The sequence below is a fragment of the Ixodes scapularis genome, unplaced genomic scaffold (assembly GCF_016920785.2).
Source record: "Ixodes scapularis isolate PalLabHiFi unplaced genomic scaffold, ASM1692078v2 PGA_scaffold5__190_contigs__length_132052651, whole genome shotgun sequence".
NCBI classification, from domain to species: domain Eukaryota; kingdom Metazoa; phylum Arthropoda; class Arachnida; order Ixodida; family Ixodidae; genus Ixodes; species Ixodes scapularis.
Genome location: NW_024609880.1, coordinates 10,023,597 through 10,036,311, shown reverse-complemented (window position 1 = coordinate 10,036,311; position 12,715 = coordinate 10,023,597).

Sequence of the window (12,715 nt, the reverse complement as noted above, 5' to 3'; positions counted from 1 at the left end):
TGGGACGATTTTTACGCTGTGCTACTTTCTGTCGCGACTCTTTTGGGGGATTATCTCTTGTGTGTAGCGGTAATGTTCAAGTTCTATCTCGGTTTGCTCTCGTTGTTAGTTAGTGTCGGGTTTTCGTCACTGTTTTGTTGGCTTGATCCTGTTTTACCAGCGTTGAGTCTTTTAGTATTAGTTTCTGGCTCGCAGGGCTTCATAGCGTCGAGCTGGAATGTGGTTTGTGTTGAGTGCTCTATTGTCGTGTGCAGCTTAGTTTTTCACTTGATTAGATCTAATATTTTGTTTGCTTATCCTCCCTGTGTCGTCGTCTTTCTCTACTGATTATCCACCAGGCGTGGACCTAGCGCTAGTCACTGGTCGAACTTAGCTCTTTTGTTCTTTTCCCGTAATTTCTCGTTTATCCTCAGAGTGGATCATCGATTTATTTTTATTAATTTGACCCCCACTCCGTGACACCGAAAAAGATGGGAAAGCACCACAAAGTATTAAACTCGTCGAAAATTAAATTTTTTTTTTAATTACACCTTACCCATGCTTGCTACGTGATGAAGCCCGAAGCTTAGTTCAATGACAATCAATATTAAATGTCTTTAGATGGGCACCTGCTGCCCGATCATGGCCTTTATTGCAAAGCACTGTTCACACATTTGCGAGTCCTGCAGTGCCTTGCGGAACGGTGGCCAATACTTGGCGTTCCGCAAGGTACTGCAAGACAGATCAGGCTCAAATTTCGAAGGTCGACGTGCTTACGGAATGGTGCAGCAAACCAATCATAGGCCGAGGGGAAAAAAAAGCTATGTGATGAAGCCCAAAGCTTAGTTCAATGCCAATCAATATTAAATGTCTTCAGATGGGCACCTGCTGCCCAATCATGGTTTTAATTGCAAAGCACTGGTCACACATTTGCGAGTCCTGCACTGCCTTGCGGAACAGTGCGCGATACTTGCCATTCCACAAGGCACTGCAAGGCAGATGAGGCTCAACTTTCGAATGTCGACGTACTTACGGAATGCTGCAGCAAACCAATCATACGTTGAAGGAAAAAGAAAGGAAGTTGCATGCCTGCGTGTGCTCTTTGCATGTGTTTTCTGCACTGTTATGTACCCTGCTTGCGTGATGTGATATGCAAGCCAGTGCAGGATATGTGTTTCCACGATTTATTTGTGTGTTCAGCTGTGCAAATTTGTGATTGAAACAACCAAGAAGTATAGACCATTCCATTTAGCGCTCTCTGGGCGGCACCATTTTCTTCGACAGCAGCGCCCTCTCCATACATCTGGGAAATTCAGCGGGTTCGGCGGGGTAAAACGAGAGAGAGGGCACGCGCCCGACTCCGCTAGCAGACGACAAAACGGGAGGTTGCAATTCTCCATCTTTGGGCTGTATCGGCGGGCTGTACGGAACATCGAACTCTCGCTCGTGGCTGGCGTTGTGAAGCGGTTCGCGTTATTAGAATAGTTATGGCTACTCCAAAATCAGCCTAGAGCTCTCAGTTGTTCACTTCGGTAAATGATCAACTGACATATCTTTTTTCCGTTACTTAAATAGCAATTGAGTCAGCCGGCAGTACTACCCTCGACTACTGCGTGTATTGCCGCAGGAGAGCACGTTTTTATTTATTATTTCAGACATCCACCCATGGTCGCTAAAGGCCTACACCAGTACGATCTCTGTATAGTAAAAAAGGTACAGCCACCGGACTCACTTTTCGCCGGAGAGACCGGCCAGTTTGACACAGTTTTCCCTATTTTTTTTTTTATTTGCACGCAGATAACAGCGCAATTCAACTCTGTTAGTCTTTTTTATCTAGCATAGTAACACACGATAACTGGCATACCAAAATCTGCGCATCTGCGCCTGAAATTTCCAAAGTGACGCGATTTTAAACAGAGTTTGTACGCCAGCCGGATGCTAGGTACTGCCCACTCGGGGGAGCAGACGACATGCGGGTGAGAGGGGGAGGGCATTTTTTTCTCTTTTTACCCTCTCTGCTATGACCCTAATGGAACGGTCTATACACCAACTCAACTCTCCTACGTCACGCCGCGGTGGTGGCGCGCCGGACGCACTTCCGGTCTGGGGCGGTGGGCAGAAGTTGCCGTGCCAGACATGCATTCCTGTGTGCCTTCAGAAGATACGAGACAAAAAACCTGCCTTCTCGTCAAAATGCTGCGACGGGGGCTGTACCAAGAGAGTCTGTAAAGGTGTGAAGATCAGTTCTAATGTGTTTTTGCCCTCTCCGTTCGTCCGAGAACGTGGATAGTAGCCGTGAAAAGGGCAAACCAGACGCTGTCAAACTACGATTGCGTGTGCGAGCAACACCTTGTGGTCGCCAGATGTATTTCCTTTGTTCCAACATGAACGAGAGAAAGCTGCCAAGTTGTTTGGACCATCCACGGGCTCAGTGCGTCTTCAAATTCACACGGCCGCCTGATCGTTCGGACTTTCGTCTGCTCTTTCAAACTTGTCTGCTTTTTGTCGTCTGCTCGTTCAAACAAGAGCGGCCCGTAGACCAAACTTTGACGCGGTGATTGCAATAAGAACTAACTACAGGACTGAAAAGACTCAAGTAGGCTCGGTGTAAACAGTAGATACAAGATATGTTGATCATTGGTACCAGTGGCCATCACCGACGTTTTACGCTTGGTCTGTTCCCACTTCCGATTTTCAGTATCGACGTCGATCATCGCCGCTACCTTCTACACTTTTGCAGCACGAGCGACATCGTGACCGAAAATAGCTAGAAGAATATCATCATGGTTTTGGCGTCCATTCTGCGGCATTCATGCGAATGAATCGCCGCACGTCAAATTATTTACGAAACGTTTAGCGGCGTACGAGCCTTGATAATTTCGCTCAGGCGATTAAAGTGGTAGGACATTGCGATGACGACGTAGAATCGACAATTTCAACGCGAAAAAGAGTATGCAGACACACACAGACGCCGACAACGTGACATTCGAATGGTTTGTTGACGCGGGACGCGGTGCTTCTTGCCCGTGCTCCATTGCGCATGCGTTCGAACTGTCGTCTGCTCTTTCAAACTTGGCTGCTTTTTGTCGTCAGCTCGTTCAAACGACAGCGGCCCGTAAACAAAACGTTGACCCGGTAATTGCGATAAGAACTAAGTGCAGGCCTCAAAACACTTTTGAAGGTTGGTTTGGTTAAGTAGGCTAAGTGTAAACAGATACAAGAAGATGTTGATCATTGTTACCAGTGGCCATCACCGACTTGTAACGCCCGATTCTACTTGCGGTTTTCAGTATCGACGTCCACCATCTCAGCTACGGTCCACGCTTTTGCAGCCCGAGCGACATCGCGACTGAAAATAGCGAGCATAATCTCATCGTGGGAGTCAGGCTCTAGCGCCCATTCTGCGGCGTCCACGTGAAATGAATCGCCGCACGTCACATTATTCACGCAAAGTTTTGCCTCGTTAGTTTTGCTGAAGCTGCTCAAGTAGTCAGGCATTGTTAGCAGGACGTAAAATCAACGATTCCAACGCGAAAAAGAGCACGGGGACTACCACCGACGCCAACAACAACGCAATTCAATGGTTTGTTTATGGGCGACGGCGGGCTTCTTGCCCACCATCCACCGCGCATGCGCGGCGCCGGTAGCGTCCGCTAGGGGCGCTCCGGTTTGTTTGTAAACATGAGTTGGTGTATAGACCGCCGTTCTTTTCATCAAGTTAAGGCTTCGCTCAGCCGAACCGGGGACGATGACTGCTGTTGTTTACATGATTTTCGACAGCTCTGTGGAGTGGCTGTGTGTTTAAAATTGAAATCCCAAGTGCAAAAAGAAGTCACAGCTGACTATACTGTTAAAGGTTGCTGTTTAGAAATTCCAACTGGCAGGCTTTGGCTACGACTACCTTATTATTAATTCAAAATTGTTTGCATTTCTACTTACTTTGTGATCGCTTCATTTGCCAAACACATTAGTGGCCGGTCACCTTACCAATGAAACTAATGTGCTGGTGTCTCCCGCGAAGAATTCCCTCAGGGCTTCATGCAATGCACAACACAGTTTGCAGCCCGTTTTGACTGAAAGCTCTCACACTGGGGAAACGTTGTTGTTGTCACAAACGCAGTGAAGAAATGCGATAGGACTGAGGGACAACAGGGCGATTGCCCAAGTTGACTGACTGACTGCATGAGCATATGTTTCTATCGCCACCGTGTTCCCTCCACGCAGGCGACGGAGAAAACGATATAGAGACTCCTCGCGCTTGCCTAGTTTCTCTAAAACGTCGAAATACGAGACACCAAGCAGCGAAGTGTCGATAGTGCCGGTGAGAGCGGCGGGACAACAACCAGCGCAGGGTTACGGCTTCGTCACTTTTAGGCGACGATGTCTTCGGTTTCCGCTCTCTGCAGCTTCCACCGGGACGATAGCCGTGCCTAATTGTGCTAGCTTTGCGCACCGCAATTCGTAGGGTTCACAGCGCCCGAGCGAAAGCTCGCGCAAAAGAACCGGCGAGCAGTCGAGTCGTGTCCGATCGTCGGGGTCGCTGAACGCCGTTTGTGAGAATCGGGCCTAACGCTATTGCGTGATACACGATAGAGACCTGAGCCGGCTTGCTCAAAGCAAATCTAACGTTCTTGAACAGCACATAATAAAAATTTGAGACGTGCTACATTCTATACAAACTTGATCAAAACATCCATCACTCACCTTTGACTCCTACGACCGCCGTACCGCCTCGAGGCAAAAGCAACATGGCGCTCGACGTTTTGGGGTTTTGGGCTGGGGTGTTTTCATGTTGCTTACACACCTAGTCGTGTGTAGGGACCAAGTGTAGGTCGTACACATTTATTTACACTATTTACACTTTGCAATATCTAATGGTATGAGCGATATGTTCGGAGGCGTTGCTTTGGTACTCCACCGAGATCGTCGGCCGTGCTGCACGCTCTGTCCAGTGTCGCGCGCTCCCCGACCTTGCGCTCCTCTTCTTCTCTTCTTGGCGCTCGGCGCCCTACAATACTCTCCCTCCCCTCTCTCTCTCCTGCGTTCCTAGCATGACCGTACGATAACGGTAAACACCACGTCACTTGGCGAGTTGGAGCTTGGAGAGAATCGCCTGTGTTTGTTTGGTTGCGGCGAATAATGGTTGTCGTGTGTGACGGAGAGTTTGATAGTCTTGATCCAAACTGACCGCAGTCTCTGCGGTTGTTTTCAGAATAAGCAGAGCTGGGTCTGTTGGATTCTTGAGGTGCTTGTGTGCATTAGAGGTGTTCTGTATGGTTCTGATCAGGTCGAGGGAACCGGTGTGAGGTGAGGCAGGTGAGATTCGTGGTTGGTCGAGCGGGGATGGTGGAAGTATGAATGGCATGGTTTGAATTACCAAGCGGTTCCTGATGAGCGGGTTTTAGGCGGTCAATGGAAACGGTTTCTTGGCGTCCATTGTAGTCAATTGTAAAAGTCTTGGCTTCTCTTGTAAGTACCTTATGCGGGCCGCTGTATGGTTGTTGAAGCGATCTTTTAGAGCCGTCCCTGCGTAAAAATACGTGGCTGCACGTGTCAAGGTCGTTAGATACGTATACTGGAGCTCGTGCTTTCTTACGGGGTGATGTGGGTCGGAGATTTCGCATTATCGTTCGCAGCTGATTGGCATATGCCATAGGATCAGGAGCGGGCTCCTCCATACCAGATGTGAAAAATTCTCCGGGTAGGCGAAGGGTAGAGCCATATACCAACTCGGCTGGACTGTAGCCGAGGTCTCGTTTCAAATCAGTCCGAAGTCCGAGGAGGACGATCGGTAAGCTTGTTTTCCAGCTATTTGGGTTGGGTTGTGCCATCAGCGCTACTTTCAATGAGCGATGAAAACGTTCGACGAGACCATTTGCGGAAGGGTGGTAGGGGGTCGTTCGTATTCGTTTTGTTCCCAAGAGGGATAGAAGTTGTCGGAAGAGCACGGATTCAAATTGACGTCCCCGGTCCGTTGTGAGAGTAGATGGGATGCCGAATCATGACACCCATCCTTGAACGAAAGTGCGTGCTACGGTGTCTGCTTGGATATCTTGAATGAGAAATGCCTCTGGCCAGCGGGTGAACCGATCTATGCATGTAAGAAGATACCGATAACCCTCAGATGGTGGCAGGGGTCCCACTATATCAATGTGGATGTGGTCGAAGCGCTTTTTCGTGGTTGGAAATGCCTGTAGCGGCGCAGAAGTGTGACGTTGGACCTTTGATTTTTGGCAGTGAATGCAGGTTCGAGTCCTGTTTCGGACATCTTTATTGATTCCGGGCCAGAGGAAGCGTTCAGTAATTAGATGTTGAGTGGCACGAATACCGGGATGAGATAAACCGTGTACGGAGTCAAAAACTTGCCTGCGAAAGTTAGCAGGTATGAATGGTCTTGGGGTTCCTGTCGAGACGTCGCAGACTACTCCTGTGGTGGATGAAGATAAAGTAATCTCCTCGGAGGCAAGCCGACCAGGAAATTCGCGTAGATGTTTAAGCTCTTGGTCCTTTTGCTGGGCAACGCTTATTGCATCATGGTCGACAGCAGGAGGGAAACCCAGTCCGCAGGAAATTGGAGTGCTCCGTGACAAAGCGTCAGCAACTGGGTTGTTGATGCCTTTGACATGGCGGATGTCGGTTGTATATTCGGCAATATAAGCCAAGTGCCGTGTCTCGCGAGCTGAGTGAGCGTCTGTGCCATTTTGCAGAGCATACGTGAGGGGCTTGCGGTCTGTTAGAACGAAGAACTCTGTTCCTTGGAGAAAATTTCGAAAATGGCGGATTGCAGTGTATATTGCAAAGAGCTCGCGCCCGAAAGTGCTGAAACGTTGTTCCGCCGACGTCAGTTGTCTTGAAAAGAAAGCAATTGGCTTCCAGACCGTGCCGATTAGTTGTTGTAAGACAGCTCCTGCGGTGGCGTCGGAGGCGTCTACCATGATGTTAGTTGGAGTATTGTGCTGGGGATGTGACAGAAGCGTCGTATTTGCGAGTTCCAGCTTCGCTCGGCTAAAAGCTTGTTCGGCGATCGGTGTCCACTGCGCAGGAGACGAGGGTGTCTTGGTGCCTTTCAGCAGAGGAGTGAGGGGCACCAGAATAGCAGCGCTCTGGGGAACAAATCGCCGATAGAAGTTCACCAGTCCGAGGAACTCACGAAGGTGGCGGATGGTTGTGGGTGTTGGGAAATTGGTTATCGCCAGCACTTTTGTTGGAAGGGGGCGTACGCCGTACTGATCCACTTCGTGGCCTAGGAATTCTAGATGTGATGTCCCGAGTTGGCATTTTTCTTTGTTGATGTTAACACCATAATCGAAGAGGCGCTGGAAAAGTAGTCGCAGATTTTGGATGTGTTCAGTCTCGTTTCTACTGAAGATTAGGAGATCATCGACATATGCAAAGCAGAAAGGCAATCCTCTGAGGACGGTGTCGATGAATCTTTGGAAGGTTTGGGCTGCATTTCTGAGTCCGAAGGGCATTTGAAGCTACTCAAACAGCCCAAACGGTGTCGTGATGGCCGTCTTAGCAACATCGGCAGGTTCTACTGGTATCTGGTGGTAGGCCTTAACGAGATCTATCTTCGAAAAAATGGTTGAGCCGTGAAAGGATAGTGAAAAGTCCTGGATGTGTGGTATCGGATACCTGTCTGGTATTGTGGCGTTGTTTAGGGCACGGTAGTCGCCGCAAGGTCTCCAGTCTCCGGGATTCTTTTTAGGTACCATATGCAGAGGCGAGGCCAATGGACCCGAAGAAGGACGAATGATGCCCAATTCCAGCATGTGTTCGAACTCTGCCTTGGCGATCTTCAGACGTTCTGGAGCAAGTCGTCGTGGTCGAGCTTAGGTGCGAGCACCCGTCGTTACAATATGGTGGGTTACGTCATGTGGTACGGGTCGGGAGAAGTTGTTTGGACATGTGAGGCACTTGAATTCCTTGAGAAGGTGGTCGTAAGGTGAAAGAGGAGGATCAGGGATGATCGGTGGAAGAAGTGGCGACTTCAATTCAATGCCTTGCACAGTCAAGCGAGTGGTGTCATCTATTAGGCGAAGGTGAAGCATGTCTACCAGTAGATCGTAGTGACGAAGGAAGTCTGCGCCAAGTATCGGGTAAGAGACAGCCGCGACGAGAGATATCCAACGGAAGGTTCGGCGAAGCCCTATGTCGAGGGTGAGGGAAGATTCGCCATAAGTTGGAATAGGTGTCTTGTTGGGGGATATGCTGGGCGGTGCGGGGAGAGTGCTCACTTCGGCCCCCGTGTCTACCAGAAATCGAAGTTTAGAGTTTTTGTCTGAGACAAAAAACAGGCGGGAGGTAGAGTGAGCGGTCCGACTAGCCGCCTCTAGTGGCGCGCTTGGCCGTTTTTCGACGCTGTACATGGAGCTCGACATTTTTGTGTTTCTGGTGACAAAACTGCAATGACTTGGTGGAATTTCGTCAGTTGTCCCGTGATCTTGGCTGTGGAAAACTGGGCCTCCACTTGAGCGAACAATTGGAGGGGGTCAGATGGCCAAAACGGCGGGAGTCGAAGACGAACCGCACCGACTTCTCCGCTGGGTTGTCCAGTGGCCATGTCTCGTACGAGGGGTGCGAAAACGCGGAAGAATGCGTGCGTATCGGGTCACCAAATATGTAGGGACCAAGTGTAGGTCCTACACATTTATTTACACTATTTACACTTTGCAATATCTAACGGTATGAGCGATATGTTCGGAGGCGTTGCTTTGGTACCCCACCGAGATCGTCGGCCGTGCTGCACGCTCTGTCCAGTGTCGCGCGCTCCCCGACCTTGCGCTCCTCTTCTTCTCTTCTTGGCGCTCGGCGCCCTACACGTGTAAACCGAAACCGAAACACTAATTTTTACTACCCCAAGAAATTTTTCGGCGATTTATCACTTGCAGAGCGTTTAAGAATATGCTAATGAGTGAAAATGGGGTGTGAAAAGGGTTTAATTTTACATTTTCACTAGCAGTGTACCTAAGACTCACCTCCGGTTCTTGTTTGCTTAGTAATCTTTTCAGTTCTGTAATAGCTTCTTCGTACCTCTTCGCATATCACGAATTGCTTGCAAGTTTGTACTTGTTTATGAAATAAGCTGTCTAATAAACTTCTATGATCTTTGAAAACAATCCCGTGTGTCCGTTTACCTGCCTTTTTGCAATCACCGGGGCGCATAAATTTTTTAAGGGTTTCCTTGATGTCTTAAATAGGTTTATGAAGTTAGTTATCAAGCGGGAGCATAAAGTGGTGTGACCATGCACCTTTGAATTGGGTGCATATGTGTTCTCTCCGAATTCAGTGGGTGTAGAAAGAGATGTAACAGTACACTATTGAACGGGGTGCTCCTCTGTTCCCTTTGAGAGCAGCAGGTGTAGAAAGGGTAGTAATGGTACAACTATTGAGCCGGGTGTATCTGTGTTCCTTTGAGTGAGGCGGGTTTATGAAGCGGTGCAATGGTACACCTTCGAACGGGGTGCATTTGTGTTCCCTTTCATTTCATTGGGTGTAGAAAGAGGTGTCGCCGTACACCCTTGAATGGGGCGCACCTGTGTTCCCTTCGAGTGAGATTTCTGTAGAAATAGGTGTACATGTGCACCACAGCAGCGGGTTTACACATACTCCCATACTTGGGGTGTACAAGTGTTCCCCCAAAGGGTGTAGTTTATGTGACAAGCACTTACACCCCCTATGGGTGTATCCCATGACACCCTTTTTTTAGAGTATGACTGTGTGGGATGAGGACGTGTCCAGTCTGCGTAAGTCATGGGCCGGGAGCTCGGTGGAAGTGAATTTAGGTGTGCGGTCATGTGTGTGGAGTGCTTAGGGCACTACCAGATGATGTGAGGGCCCCCATGTCGCCTGTACTCAGCACTGGGGGCACAGCGGGCTAGAGCCGACGTCATTCGGGGAAGTAGGGTGGTGAAATCCGGCGATCTACAATGGTGTTAACTTGTGTTCGGAGTTTCCGGGAATATATCCTCTCCTATTTTTTGTAATCAGACGGGAGAGGATATTCCGAAGAAGAAAAAAGCGTAGGGAGTAGCGCTTTCTTGGCGGGACGTGCGGCCTCTGTGTTCTAAGGGCTCCATTAGAGCTTGGGGTGGCTTCACAAGTTCTGTTGCGCCTTCCTTTGAGCTTCACAGAGCTCCCGGAATGAATTATGCAGTCTCATCTGTTCTAGACCGTCGGCAGACGTATTCTGCGGTAACCCTAAAGCGCGATCCAAACCAACGCTTCTTTTTGCGCCTGTAGGTCGTGCGGCTGCGGATGTGACGCATTTCGCGGCGTTTTTGCTGTTTCCAGGCGCGCTTTCTGAGTCAGAACCGTGCGCTTTGGTTTGGACGGGCGAAACTTCGGCACGAGCGCACAAGCAAAGTGCAACTGCGCCAGACGGCGAGAGAAAGAGAGAGAGAGAGATCACGTTGTCATGTTGGAAGAGAATAAAAAAGGGGGGGGGGAGGAGAGGGCAGCCAGACGGCGAAGAAACGCGGAGCCGGAACTAGCTTGCCCTCCACCGATTGGCCGGGACACAGGAGCGCCCTACTACGTCACCGCGCGTTTTTGTGCGCGTTGAGAAAGAAGTTGAAATCAACCAACTTTCTTGTGCGCGCCCGGAAGGAGCGAAGAAGCGGCGCGACGTCACGAAAATACGTCATATCCGCAACCGCACGACCTACAGGCGCAGAAAGAAGCGTTGGTTTGGATCGCGCTTAAGGCCGTCTTGTACGCACTTCGGATTATTGCATCGATTATTTTGCGGCAGTTTGGGAGAGGGCCATGTATGGTGCAGCATAGGTAATTCTGCTTAAGACAAAAGCTTGTATAAGCCTGCAGGTGCTTTTCTCCTAGACCATAATGTCTCTAAGAGATTCTTCGGATAAGGCGAGCAACGTTGTCGGCTTGCTTACGCAGGATACGGTGTCTTCATGTTCCCTCCGTTTGCATGTAGTGCCATGCCTTGTATTTTAGTGGATTCCACTCTTGGTATTGGTTGCCCTTGTATTTGCACTTGAAAGTTTAGCAGGGCTTTGCCCTTCTTGAGTGGATTCCTTGTAAGTAGCGATTACTTATCGGAGGCTCATTCTAGTCCCATAAATGCTGCTTCCTCCACCACTATGTCTGTACCTTGTTGTAGTGCCTTTTCCATTCATGGCGGTGGAGCATTAGTCCGTAGGGTAATATCGTTCACATACATTGCATGCTTGAGATATGGAACTTGCTCTAGTCATTGAGATATGAGTATCATAGCTAGGTTAAAAAGAAGAGGGGAGAGGACCGCTTCCTGTGGTGTGCCTCTTCCTTGATACATGACAAAGGAGTTCGACACGTGATCTCCCAGCTTGATTTGTGCAGTTCTATACGTGAGAAAGAACTTCACCTAGTTGTATGCTCTTTCGCCTAGATTTAGACGTGACATCTGTTCTAGGATGGCCGAATGTGGAACCCTGTCAAAAGCTTTACGTAAGTACAGCGCTGCAACTGCTTGCCAGCGGGCTTCTCTGGAGTGATAGTCTTTGTGAAGTTGTACAAAGATGTCCTGTGTCGATAGATGGTTTCGGAAGCCATACATGTGGCGTGGGAAGAGTCCTTGCTGTTCCATGTGTTCCTGAAGGTGTTGCTATTATGACTCGTTCCATGAGTCTTCCAACACATGATGTCAAAGATATAGGCCTTAGGTTCGTGAGTGCCAGTTTCTTACCCGGTTTCGGAATCAAGCGTACTATTGGATATCTCCAACTAAGAGGGACTTCTTCCATCTCCCATATCTCATTGAAATATTCTGTGATGGCCATGACAAATTCATCGTCCAGATTCCGAAGAGTTTTGTTGCTGACCTCGTCTGCCCCGAGTGCCGAGTTGGGCATAAGATTTTGCATGGCAGCTCTTACTTCACTTTCTTCGATTGAACGGACGATGTCTGGATTGTAATCTCCTGAGTAGAGTCGGCTGTGCGCTTTATCTCCTACAATTCTGGGTGCTTGGAGGTGTGTCTCTTTGAGTGTTTCACAGATGGTGTCTTCATCGTCGGGTATGTCCCTCAGTATCTTTTTAGGGCTTTACATTTTTATGTTTTTGTGTTTTCTGGGTCTAGTAAATGCCGGTACAAGGCCCAAGGGCTTTTTGTATGAAGTTTACCCTTGAGTCCATCGCATGTTTGCTTCCAGTATTGTTCATTCAGGTATTTTGCGTGTTTCTCTATATTTCGAAATAGTCGCACCGCTCTTCTCGCAGTTTCTTGGGTATTTTGCCAGTATCTGTCCATCTGTGGTACAATGAGTAGTATGCTTCAACCATGTTTTGCAATCTGGTGTCCATTGTTCTCACTTGCGTTGGGTTGAGCGTGTCCCGCGTGGCCTCCCTCTGGTCTTCGGTAACTTAGTTTGCCCACTATTCTATCGATGTTATGGGTCCTCGACCTCTTCGCATTTCTCCAAACGTGTCCCGATCCGTAACAGAGCATGTTGGAGGTTTTCCTTGTCCTTCTATTTGAGTTTCCAATGTGATTTTCAATATGAAGTGGTCACTGCCTAAGTTTCTACCAGTGTTTCGCCAGTTTGCCTCTGCGATGCTAGCCATGAAGGCTAGGTCAGGGTTGGTGTCTCTGTTCACACTGTTACCCATCCTCGTTGAATTCGTCACATCGTTTAGGAGTACCATGTTTCTTAATGTGACTTCCCTGTTTATTGCCTTGCCCTTCTTGGAGTCTGTCCTGTATCCCCAGGTAGTGCTGTAAGCGTTGAAGTAT